The 13598-nt window shown below is 42.1% G+C and overlaps 1 protein-coding gene across 12 annotated transcripts in view; it reads left to right on the forward strand.

Annotated features, from left to right (window-relative positions):
- The window catches only part of THRB (thyroid hormone receptor beta), a 391122-nt gene that overhangs the window by 261191 nt on the left and 116333 nt on the right, over positions 1 to 13598 (forward strand). For 2 of the 12 annotated variants that reach the window (XM_082654087.1, XM_082654089.1), the window contains exon 1: positions 9197 to 9335. The exons of the other annotated variants lie outside the window; for them this stretch is intronic. The gene's annotated coding sequence lies outside the window, so the exon portion shown is untranslated. Of the gene's footprint in view, positions 1 to 9196; positions 9336 to 13598 lie in introns of those variants that run through there. 12 annotated transcript variants of the gene reach the window in all.

Raw genomic sequence — 13598 nt, forward strand, 5'->3', positions numbered from 1 at the left:
TTTCAGGGAAAGAATATGGGAATTCCTTGACAGTGCTTATTTTTTCCATTATTATTAGTCTATATGGAATTAGCTTTTATGTATTTTGCTATTTTGTATTTTTGAGAAAATCAATTAATTGGGGTTTTAATTTATTTCCACAAAATTATTCAGTCATCTATTATAATTGTTCTAATTCTCAGCATCTGTAACTAATTTCCCTTTCTATTTCTAATTTTTTGAATTTTTTATTTCTTAATTAAGTTAGCTGGTAGTTCATCTATCTGTTGTTTTGTTTTTTTTTTTAAAGAATCAACTTTTGAATATCTTTACTTATCAGTCCTGTTATAATATTTTTTTTAATATTTTTTAAAATTATTTTATTTATTCTTTTTTTTTTTTTTTTTTTGGCTGCACTGGGTCTTCATTGCTGCACACAGCCTTTCTCTAGTTGCAGTGAGCAGAAGCTACTCTTCATTGTGGTGCACGGGCTTCTCACCATAGTGTCTTCCCTCATTGCAGTTGCAGGGCTCTAGGCACGCGGGCTTCAGTAGTTGTGGTGGATGGGCTCAGTAGTTGTGGTTTGCGGGCTCTAGAATGCAGGTCAGTAGTTGTGGCGCACGGCTTAGTTGCTCTGCGGCATGTGGGATCTTCCAGACCAGGGCTTGAACCCCTGTCCCCTGTGTTGGCTGGCTGATTCTTAACCACTGTGCCACCAGGGAAGTCTCAATACTTTTTAATTCTATAAACATTCTGACATTATTAATTCTTTCAACATTTCTTTGTGTTCTTTTTCTAACATACCTAATGTTAAATGCATAATGCATTTCAATTTTTTCAGCTTTATTAGTATGATTTACAAATAAAAGTATACATACTTATTTTTAAATTATTTATATTTACAATATGATTTTTAAGTGTACAGTTTGATGATGTAATATATGTATATGTTGTGAAATGATTACCACAATCAAGGTAATTAACACATCCATTAACTCACGTAGTTTCCATTTTTTGTGTTTGTGTGTGATGAAAACACTTAAGATCTACACTCTTAGCAAATTTCAAGCATGCAATACATTATTCTTAACTATAGTCACCCTGCTGTACATTAGATCTCCAGAAATGATTCATCTTATAACTGAAAGTTTGTACACATTGACCAACATCTCCCCATTTTCCCCACCCCCATCCCCAGGCAGCCACCATTATACTCTCTGATTCCATGAGTTTGACCTTTTTAGATTCCACATATGAGTGAGATCATACAGTATTTGGCTTTCTGTGTCTGGTTTACATCATTAGCATACTATCTTCCAGGTATTATTCATGTTGTCACAAATGACAGGATTTGCTTTTTTATGCCTGAATAGTATTCCATTGTATGCATGTCATATTTTCTTCATTCGTTCATTCATTGATGCATACTTAGGTTGTTTGCATATCTTGGAAATTGTGAATAATTTTGCAACGAACATTAGAATGCAGATATCTCTTCAAGGTATTGATTTTGTTACCTTTGGATATATACCCAGGAGTGAAGTTGCTGGACCATATGGTATTTCTATTTTCAAATTTTTGAGGAACTTCCATAATGTTTTCCATAATGCCTGTACCAACGTACACTCTCACCAACAGTGCACCAGGGTTTGCTGGTCTCCACATCCTCACCGACACTTATTATCTTTTCTTTTTGATAATAGCCATTCTAACATGTGTGAGATGATATCTTATCATAGTTTTGATGAGCATTCCCATGATGACTAGTGATGTTGAGCAGCTTTTTATATACCTGATGTCCATTTGTGTGTCTTCTTTGGAAAAACATCTATTCAGCACCTCTGCCCATTGTTTTAACTAGGTTACTTGGGGTTTTTTACTATTGAGTTGTATGAGTTCCTTATATTTTTTTGTATTTTAACCCCTTATCAGATATATGGTTTGCAAATATTTTCTCCCATTCAATAGATTGCTTTTCATTTTGTTGATGGTTTCCTTTGCTGTGCAGAAATTTTTTAGTTTGATGTAGTCCCACATGTTGATTTTTGCTTTTGTTGTCTGTGCTTTTTGTGCCATATCCAAAAAAAAATACTGCCAAGACCAATGTCAAGGAGATTTTCCCTATGTTTTATTCTATGAGTTTTACAGTTTCAAGTATTATATTTAAGTCTTTAATTCATCACAAGTTAGTTTTTGTGAGTGGTGTAAGATAAGCATCAAATTTCATTCTTGTGCATGTGGATATTCTGTTTTCCATCACCATTCATTGAAGAGACTATCCTTTCCCCACTGTGTATTTTTGGCCCCCTTGTCAAAAATTAGTTCAACATATATGTGTGGGTTTATTTCTGGGCTCTCTATTCTGTTCCATTGGTCTATGTGTCTATTTTTATGCAGAACCATACTATTTTGATTACTATAACTTTGTAATATAGTTTAAAATCAGGAAATGTGATGCCTCCAGTTTTGTTTTTCCTTTAAAGATTGCTTTGGCTATTCAGGGTCTTTTGTGATTCCATACAAATTTTAGGATTGTTTCTTCTGTTTCTGTGGAAAATGTTATAGAGATTTTGATAAGGATTGCATTGACTATATAGGTGGCTTTGAATAGAATGAACATTTTAACAATATTAATTCTTCTGATCTGTGAGCACAGGATATCTTTCCATTTATTTGTGTCTTCTTCCATTTCTTTCATCAGTGTTTTATGGTTTTCTGTGTAGAGATCTTTTACCTCCATCATTAAATTTATTGTTAAATATTTTATTTTTTGATACTATCATAAATGGAATTAGTATTATAACTTCTTTTTCAGATAGTTTGCTGTTAGTGTATAGAAATGCAACTGATTTTTATATATTGATTTTGAATCCTGCAACTTTACTGAATTCATTGATTAGTTCTAACAGTTTTTTGGTGGAGTCTTTAGGGTTCTCTCTATATAAGATTATGTCATCTGCAAACAGAGACAATTTAACTTTTAACTTTCTGATTTGAATACCTTTTATTTCTTTTTCTTACCTAACTGCTCTGGTTAGGACTTCCAGTATTACTTTGAATAGAACTAGTGAAAGTGAGAACTCTTGTCTTGTTCCTGATCTTAGAGGAAAAGCTTTCAGATGTTAGCTGCGAGCTTGTCATATAGGCCATTATTATGCTGAGATGCATCCATTTCTTACCTCATTTGTTGAGAGTTTTTGTCATAAAACAATGTCGGAATTTGTCAAATGTTTTTTTCTGACTCTATTGAGATGATCATGTCATTTTCATTCTATTAATGTGATGTATCACATTTATTGACTTGTGTATGTTGAACTATTTTACCCATCACAGGGGTAAATCCCATGTGATCGTGTTGTGTGGTCCTTTAATGTGCTGTTGAACTCAGTTTGCTGATATTTTGTTGAGGGCTTTTGCATCTGTGCTCATCAGGGATATTGGCCTGCAATTTTCTTTTCTTGTAGTGTCCTAATTTGGCTTTGGTATCAGGGTAATTTTGGCCTCATACAATGAGTTTGGGAGTGTTCCCTTCCCTTAATTTTTGGAAAGATTTTGAGAAGGATTATTGTTAATTCTTCCTTAAATATTTAGTAGAATTTACCAGTGAAGCCAGAAGATCCTGGGCTTTTCTTTCTTGGGAGTTTTTAAAATACTGCTTCAATCTCTTTACTTGTTATTGGTGTCTTTAGATTTTCTGTTTCTTCATGAGTCAGACTTGGTAGGTTGTAAGTATACAGAACTTTATCCAATTTGTTGGTGTATGATTGTTCACAGTAGTCTCTTATCCTCTGTATTTCTGTGATATCAGTTATAATGGCTCCTTTTGCATTTATAATTTTCTTTCTGTCCTCTCTTTTTTATTTTTTGTTAGTCTAGTTGAAGGTTTGTCAATTTTGTTTATCTTTTCAAAAACAATCTTATTTTTGTTGATCTTTTTCTGTTGTCTTTTCCAGTCTCTATTTCATTTATGTCTGTTCTAATCTTTATTGTTTCTTTCTTTCTACTAACTTTGGCCTCAGTTTGTTCCTCTTTTCTTAGTTTTTTGAGGTATAAAGTTAAGTTGTTTGAGATGTATTTTTTTCTTAATGTAGGTGTTTATCACTATAAAATTCCTTCTTAGAACTACTTTTGCTAAATCCCATAAGGTTTGATATGTTGTATTTCCATTTTCATTTGTCTCAAGATGCTTTTTGATTTCCCTTTGATTTCTTCTCTGATCATTAGTTGTTCAGAAGTGTTTTGTTTAATTTCCACACATTGGTGAATTTTCCATTTTTCTTCCTGTTATTGATTTCTAGTTTCATAGCATTGTTGTTAGAAAATATACCTGATATTATTTCAGTCTTCTTAAATTTGTTGACTTGTTTTGTGGCCCAACATGTGATCTCTCCTGGAGAATGTTCTTTGGGCAAGTGAGAATAGTGTGTATTCTGCTTATATCAGTTGAAATGTTCTGTATATATCTGTTAGGTTCATTTGGTCTATAGCGTTAATCAAGTCCACTATTTTCTTATTGATTTTCAGCCTGGATGATTTATCCATTGATGAAAGTGAAGTACTGAAGACCCTACTATTGTTGTATTGCTGTCTATTTTTCCCTTCGGGTCTGTTAATAGTTGCTTTGTATATTTAGGTGGCCCAATGTTGGGTGCATATATATTGCAATTGGGTGCATATATATCCTCTTGATGAGTTGTTTAGGAAAGAGTTTTCTTGATTTCCAAGTAATTGCACTTTTCCTTTTTGTATGTGCCTGCTTTTCTTTCTTTTACCTTTTTAATTTTCTAAGTTGATTATATTGTAGGAATATTATTATTTTGTCTCTAGTATTTCTACTTATTTCTACTCTTGGGAAGTTTCTTTGTCACCTAACATTGGTCACATTTTATGATTATTCAGTTTTTACCCTGTTATTCTATAATTATTTTTTAGGTGTGAAATTTGGTATATAATTCTAGATTAACATTATTAATAGTATTATCTGATATTCTTTATAATTTTATATCCACTTAATCTTTCAAGGGATGCAAGGTATGTTAAAATCTTCAACTACTATTGTGTTTCCATTTATTTTGCCTTGAACTTTCTTCATTTTAATTACATATGTTACTATACTGTGTTCCTTGGAGCATAACGATTCATAATGGTCATATTTTCTACTTGATAAATAATTTTAAGGTAGATGGAGACTGAAACATTGGATCAACAGGCAGTTACTCTACACTAAATTTATCTGAGAAAATATCATATTTGAAAATTTCTCAAGGGGCACAAGGAGTTGGTGACAAGTGTACCTGTGAGAGAGCGAAGAACAAACGCATGTAATAATAAGATGTTTTATTAATCAGGAAAAGTGCTGGATATTTTAACTCCTTCTTCCCAGAGTTTGGTTCTTCTGGCTATGAATTTTGTGAGAAAGGGCGGCAGTTGTATCTTATTCATGAATCCAGCAACTAGCACAGTGCTTTGCCTTTGCTCTTGGTAGATACTCTGGTAATAGTTGTGAATGAATGAGTGAATAAGTGAATGAGTGAATGAATGTAGAAGCAGCAAAATACTAAATATGTGTGGCAGACCAGGATAGTTAGTACCACATTTGTGCCATCTCTTAGCCAAACATGCCAATTCTTACAGAGCAGACTACTGTGTTCCATATTTCTTCAACATTTTTCATAGACTCACTCCAGGAGCCAGCTCATAATATACTAAGCATTCCTCCTAAATGTACACAGATTTCTTATTTACTTTATGATCACAACTGAGAAGGCATAACAGACATAGCAGAGATGGGAGCCTGTAGTCATGGCCATTGTCTAGTTTCTGGGTAGGAGGTGAGCAACCCTTGCCAGAGAGATCCAGTCCCAAAATGGAAGAGACAAGTTGTCCTTGTGATGAAGCAAGGTCACACCCCTCTTAGAGTTGAGTTCCTCATGTTGTCATGTGAAAATTCTAGAGACCAAGTGTTGATTAAAAATAATCTTTTTTTTTAATATGTAGAAGTGTGGGGTGGAGAGGTGGGGGGGTGTGGGGCGGAGACCAGAAAGAGTATGTGAAAATATCAGTGGTTAAATCTAGGACAGGTTTTGACTTTTTTTCTCCTTTATACTATCTGTATTCACAAACATTTCCATGTGAACTGGTGTTATTTTTATGCTAAAAAATGTTTTTTAAAAAATTCAATCCTTTGCAGTCTTCCATTCTACGACCCTTTAGCTCAGGGGTTATAACTTCTCACACATGCTCAGAGGAGCAGTCCTGTGGAGTTGGCACTCAAAGTACTAAGAAAGGGCTCCAACCAGCTGCTGCTAGAACCTCTGCAGGATGCAAAGACTGCTCCTGGAAATGCTAAAAGAGACCAGTGGCTGCAGCCCACAGCTACTGCTGGCAGGGGCTCCCAGGGGCCTGAAGAAGAGAGGGAAGGGCCCTCTCTCTTCTCACCTTCCAGTCTCCCTCTGGTGCCTCCTATTGGTGGAATCAAGTAGAACACCCTCTGGCCAGGCACTGTGGGAAAGCGTTTGCCTCAGAATCACACAGCAGAGAACCGAAGGGTGGATTTGGAGCTGGGGAGTGACAGGTAACAAACTGGCACTCAGTTTGGAGGTTGAAAAGTCTGTGGTTTTGTAAGCTGCAGTCAGCCAGCTTTATCCATTATACGATTCCGCCTTTCCTTCAGACAACTGCTGATGTCCCGAAATTCCAGATATCTCTTGGCTTTTCAAGAAAATCACCTCTCCTTTATTAAGGGGATATTCATGGGTAAACCCTTTATAAACTCTTCCGGCAGCATTAATATGAGGTTGAGCCCTGTGAAGGCTCAGCTCATTTTCACACACTCCTACCCAGTTGGTACATTGATAAGGCTTATTCTCATCCACTCAACTGTGAAATCATGGGAATAATATCCTCCATCAAATGGAGCAGTGATTATTAACAGAACTACTCATTTTATGAACAGCCACGTCACCTTGACTGAACTCAGAGAATGTCTCATCTCTCACAGGAAATGTTTGCCTGTCACTCAGGTAATAGGTGTCTCACTCATCAGGGGCTGGGCGTGTGGGAGCTTCAGACCCATCAGGAGTGAACTTTTCAAATAATGTGGGCTGGGCTGATCAAACTGTGTGTGCTGTATGTTAAAATGTCATCGACCTGATATTCTGAGCTACGAATTTCATGTTTTTTTTAAATATCCCATAGGTGCAACCATGGCTCAGCTTTTGCCTTCACAGGTAGTGACGTGGACAGTTAGTCGTCAGGACCTTCCATTCAGAAACGATTTAAGCTCAGAGTCTTCAAGAACACACTTGGCTCGGAGGTCAGGAAGCAGAACTTTGAGCCTCAGGTTTCCCATGCAGCAGGGTTTATCTTTAGACATTTAACATCTGAGCTTCAGTGTCCCCAGTTGTAAAAGATATAATAAAATGAAGTTGTGGGCATTGAGTGAAATGACCCATGTAAAAAGGCATCGCAAATGCAGGTAACCTTTATTCTTTCAAGAGGCAGTCAAGTATAGTAGTTTAGAGCAAAATGTCTGGATCCACAGGACCTGGGTTCAATTCCTAGCCCTCCCACTTAACAGTCTTTACAACCTTGGGCAAGGGCATCACATCTCTTTAAATTTATTTATTTGTTTGTTTGTTTATTTATTTATTTTTGGCTGCGTTGGGTCTTCATTGCTGCGCGTGAGCTTTCTCTAGTTGCAGCGAGCGGGGGCTACTCTTCGTTGCGGTGCATGGGCTTCTCATTGCAGTGGCTTCTCTTGTTGTGGAGCACGGGCTCTAGGCACGTGGGCTTCAGTAGTTGTGGTGAGCGGGCTCAGTAGTTGCCGCTCACAGGATCCTGAGCACAGGCTCAGTAGTCGTGGCGCACGGGCTTAGCTGCTCCGCAGCATGTGGGATCTTCCCAGACCAGGGCTCGAACCCGTGTCCCCTGCATTGGCAGGCGGATTCTTAACCACTGTGCCACCAGGGAAGTCCCAAGGGCATCACATCTCTTAAGTTTAGATCCCCTACATCACAGGTTGTTGAGAGTAATAAAGGAGGTAGTATATGTAGGACACTTAGCAGAATGGCAAACACTCAATACATGTTAGATGCTGTTACAGTTATTGCCTTTCTTTTTATCATTATTATTATCCTCCTTTTTATGGACCCATATACACATGCGCAGGATATACGGTGACTAACACAGTAACATGTTAACATAAGTACCATTATCGTCTTTCTTCTCTACTCAGTTTCATTGAACACACAACCAGAAACTCTTTAGGTTTGTTGTAGATTTTACTCTAAAGCCAAGCACCATGTTTGGTCTAGTTGGCTCCTGCCCTGGAACTGAGAAGATGGAGCTCCAGGAAGACATTCATGCATTTCACGTAGGATCTGCATTATTCCTTGGATGTTTTAGAAACTGGCTGATTTCCCTTTCTCTGGAAATCTTTGTTTTCAAATCACGCGAATTTATTTTTCCTGAAAATCACACAATGCGTTTTCGCAGGTAAAACCAACAATACAGGTTGATGACCAAGGCCCACTATCTTTCCTTTTCATATAAGAAAACAGGATAGTGTGTCTTGTTTACAGTAAACAATGACTCTAGCGATGGTTCAACGGAAGTGTTCCATCTCATAACTGTAAAAATCATTTGGGGACCAAAAAATCTGTTTTTTGAGGGAGAGTAGATGTTGTGAAAAATATTGACTTAAATGTTCTCTCGCTGAGAAAGCATTAGTTGAACTCCCAACACAGACCATTCAACCGGGAGCCATCCGTTGCTGCAACACTGCTTACAAGAGTCCATTTTATAAATGCTGCTGTCCCCAGAGAAGTGAGTTATCCTCTTAACAAACCTCTTTTACACAGTATCACACAGAGGATATAAATCCCAGGCTTTCCTAATGTTATCAATTATTTTATTAAAAAAATTATACCCTGATGAATGTATGTCTAATACTGTGCCCTTTTTATAAGTTACAACCTGCATGAAGTAAGCCAAGTTCTCAGCAGACAGCGAGGACGCTTGGGGAGCCCTCCACCCTCTTCCCCGCCTGCCTCTCCACCTCACCTACTCCGCAAGGAGAACACAGCTTCACCTGACGGCTCTTCTCTCCTGCACAACAGAAGCACTTTTCTTGTATGAACTCATTTAATCCTCATAACATCTCTGTAAGGGTCATACTATCTTCTTCTTTTAGGACACATGTTCAAGTGATATTAAAACAAGCTGATGGATGGGACTTCCCTGGCGGTCCAGTGGTTAAGACTCCGCTCCCAACGCAGGGGGCACGGGTTCAATCCCTGGTCAGGGAACTAAGATCCCGCAAACCGCTCAGCCCGGCCTAAAAAGAAAATAAATAAGTAAGTACAACAAGCTGTTGGAGATATCCCGCCCAGGCATCCAGATTACATTGTCAGGATGATTTCAGCCCAAACACCTACACTTTGGACAACCCCCATTCTGAAAGACCCTCCGTACACAACTGGTTCTGGACCTGGAAGATCACACAACCCTGTGCGGGATGGAGTGAGGATTTGCAGAGCATCTGTGTTTTGTAGAGTCAGGTTTTCTTAGTTACTCCTTCCCTCCCACACACTTGTATGGTCCTCTGCGCTTCTGATAGAGTACCAGATACAACCTCCTCTAAGTGGAATTGTTTGTGAGTGCTCTGTCATCTCTACCAGGCGGTGCTTCCCAGAGGGGAAGGAGCAGGGCTTAATCATCTTTGTGCCCATCGAGGAACCCAGCTGAGGGACACGCATCTGGCAGATGGGATGGCTCGGCGATTCAGAGCACTAGATCTGGGTTGACATTCTGATTCCTCCTCTCAGCAGCCGGAGGGAAAAGCTTCCCTGTCCCTCTAACCCTCTGTTTCGTCAGTTAGCAGAAACAACTGGACGTGTCTGTTCCTCCAAACAGCCTGGTGATTAATGACACAGTGTCTGTGCCCTCCTTGGGAATTCTCTGGAGACAGAGCAGTCCCCAAGGATCTTCCTGTGTCACACCATTGCTCACATCTTAGGGATTCCCTAGTGAGAATGTTGAAGCCAGGACTCTGGGTAACCTCCTGACCTCAGTTCACCCAGGCCCTCTGTGCTTGGGTGAGCACATGTCAAGATAGTGAGCAGACAGACACACTGTATATAAAATAGATAACCAACAAGGACCTGCTGTCGAGCACAGGGAACTCTGCTCAGTGCTCTGTGATGGCCTATACGGGAGAAGAATCTAAAACAGAGTGGGCGTGTGTATACGTATAACTGAACCACTTTGCTGGACACCTGAAACTAGCACAACATTGTAAGTCAGCTATACTCCCATCTTTTTAAATGGTTTAAAAAAAATAAAATAAAATAAAATAACAAATAAATTTTTTTAAAAGGATTGTGAGGGGCTTCCCTGGTGGTGCAGTGGTTGAGAGTCCGCCTGCCGATGCAGGGGACGCGGGTTCGTGCCCCGGTACGGGAAGATCCCACATGCCGCGGAGCGGCTGGGCCCGTGAGCCATGGCCGCTGAGCCTGCGGGTCCAGAGCCTGTGCTCCACAACGGGAGAGGCCACAGCAGTGAGAGGCCCGCGTACCACTAAAAAAAAAAAAGGATGGTGAGAAGAGAAATGGGCAGATGAGCAGAAGGGGGTGCTCCCCTTCTTAGCCTAACAGGGTATGCTCTTGAGGTCCTGGAGGGGGGAAACGGTCCTCAGTGAGCTGTCCGTCTCCATCTTTTTTTTTGTTGTTGCGGTACGCGGGCCTCTCACTGCTGTGGCCTCTCCCGTTGCAGAGCACAGGCTCCAGATGCGCAGGCTCAGCGGCCATGGCTCACGGGCCCAGCCGCTCCGCGGCATGTGGGATCTTCCCAGACCGGGGCATGAACCCGTGTCCCCTGCCTCGGCAGGCAGACTCTCAACCACTGCGCCACCAGGGAAGCCCCATCTCCATCATTTTAATGATGCCACTTTAGGGCCGTGGTTCTCAGCCTCGCCTGCACATCCGAATGTCCCAGGCAGTTACAAAACTCAGGCCTCAGTTACGAAACACTAAGTGGGTTGGGATGCAGCCTGGGTGCTGGGACTTTGCAAAGCCACCCAGGTGATTTGGGTGTGTGGCTCAGGGTGACCAATAGAGTTTTAGGAGCTAAGCAGTGCCACCAGTTTGACTTTGCAGCTGGGAAACAAAAACCCACAGCTGGCCCCGACTGCTATTGGCAAAGCTGTGCTGAGAGGCAACCAGAGCCCCACGGCTATGGCAGGACCAGAAGTGGCCGTGCAGACAGTGTGCAAACGGGGCCAGGGGCTGGATGGAGCCCCCCTGGACCATCAGACCTTGAGGAGGTCAAACCCATTCTTTGATTGGATGCAAACGTGAGCCTGAATGTGATAGCCAGGTTCCGCCCTGCCCCTGACAGAGTGCGGGTTGTACTATATCAGGGCAGAATAGAAGGATCAGGTTTGAACCTCAGGAAGTGGGTATGTGATTCACCCAACAGGCATTTTTTAAGAATCCTGGTTCCAGTGTGCCAGGCATTGTGCAAGGAGCAGCTAATAAAAAGATAAGGTCTGACGGTCGGTGCCAAAGCCAAATGGCTCAGAGTGATCACGCCATATAATATTTCAAAACGTGTTATTTGCGGGAAGGCTTTAAATAAGCCAAAGGGGAGGCGGGACCCTTCAGTCGCATAGCTGAGCTGTTGGCATTTCTAACTCAGAGGGATGAATAGAACATTATTGTGTTGCATCGGCACAAGTACAGCAAGAAAAAAAAAAGATGCCTGGAGCCAGCCGTGAGCCAAACATGAATCAGCAATCTCCTTCTATTGTTCGGAAAATAATCATGATGCTGGGAGTCGGGCATTTAAGAATCTTGCAGAATGCCCCTCCCCACAGCAGGAAACAGACCCTGGTTGAAACATGGCATCTTCATTTTGGCTTCCTGAGCTGAAAGGAATGTAAAAAACTTGGAGAGGATTCAGGGGGAGCTGAAGTGTGAATATGGAAAATACAACCCAGAAGAAACGAGAGATGATTTAGACGCAGCGTTGGCAACCTCTCAGAGGCGGCTCACCAAGTGAGTGTTGATTCTCTCTGACAGCAGGAAGTAGGGCTCCCCCCCCAGGCTTCGTTACCTAGCGAATGTTCTGGGCTGATCGCTGGGCGAGCTGGTGGGAGAGGGCACAGAGCAGTGCCTGCCTTGTGAACACCTTCTGATCTGTGGCAATGGGCAGGGGGTTTTGAACCCCAGCTGCACCAGAATCATCACCTGGAGGCTGGACTTCCCTCTCAGAGGTTCTGATTCAGTAGGTCTGGGGTAGGGCCTGAGCATCTGCATCTCTGAGTCCCCAGCTGATGCAGCTGCTGCTGAGCTGGGACCGCACTGGAGGAAATAAGTCATGGGACAGGAGCGGAGGGTGAGTGTGGCTTGAGTGCAGAAGTCCAGGTGCTTCTGTGCCATTGGTGTGTTGGTGCTCTAGTGGGTCCCTCAGTGCACAGGTAGTGGCTTTTAATTAGCAATGTGCTTTGGATCAACCACACTGGCCACGATTTTGCCACCCGCCAAGGAAGCATGGCCAGAGGGAGGGAAAGAGAGTTCTCTGCAGGCCTGCGGCAGTCCAACAGGACGTAGTGTGTCCGGTGACTCTGAACCAATGAGCGTGTGTGGCTTCAGGGGTAAGAGTGACAGTAGGGTGACCCATCTCCACATTTGGCTTATACTTCAGCGCTTCTCTCATGAGCAGAAGTTCTCAGCAGAATCAGCCGGGAAGGCTTTTCTAGGTACACATTCCAGGGCCCAGCCCCGGAGATGGCGAGCAAGGCTTCTCAGCTGATTCTGCTGTGACCCCCCTCCCTTGAGATTAAGAACTGCTTTTCCTGCAACCTCCATGGACGTGCCCCACCCTTACAAGAAAGCAGAGTGCAAAGCCGTCCTCTTCGAAGGTGCAAGACTCCCTCACCTCGTCGGGTCTCGCCGTCACTGTTACTACAGGACTCGAGTGTCTCAAATTCCAGGATGCACACTTGAAATGCAAGGGGGTCTTCAGAGAAGGAAACTGTCCAGTCACAGAGCTGGGGGCCTGGATCAGCCCCTCTTCCAGACCAGTTGACTAGGCTGGTCCTGAGTGGAGAGGTGGGGATACCTGCCCAGCGTCAAGTGTAGCCCACCAAGATGGTGCCCCAGTGCCTCTGACTTGTGCCCAGATGGTGTAGGCTGGTGGCTCCCAACATGTGATTCCTGGAAAGTACAGTCCAGTCACCCAGGAGCTTGGACGTGCAGACTCCCAGACACCCCTACCCGTCACCACCACCCCTAGACTGGCTAAATCAGAAACTCTGGGGGCAGAGCCCCGGCCATCTGTGTGAGGAGCCCTCCAGGAGTTTGCCGAACTTTGAGAACCACTAGTTTAGTTTATATGTAGCTTCCTTGCTACACATAAGTCAGAAACAGAACAGAATAGAAAAGCAGGTGACCTGCCATTTATAGATTTATTGAGATCCTCTTACAAGAATCCCAGCGTGTGTAACATGCTCATTCGTCAGATTCTCACCTAAGAACTTAGCATCCAGCCACTTGCTCGGCTGCCTTTGGTGTTCCTGCAATTCCCAGTGATAACGCAGCTTACTGCGTCCCCCTCCT

Source organism: Grampus griseus (assembly GCF_964374135.1).
Source record: "Grampus griseus genome assembly, chromosome: 5".
Taxonomy (NCBI): domain Eukaryota; kingdom Metazoa; phylum Chordata; class Mammalia; order Artiodactyla; family Delphinidae; genus Grampus; species Grampus griseus.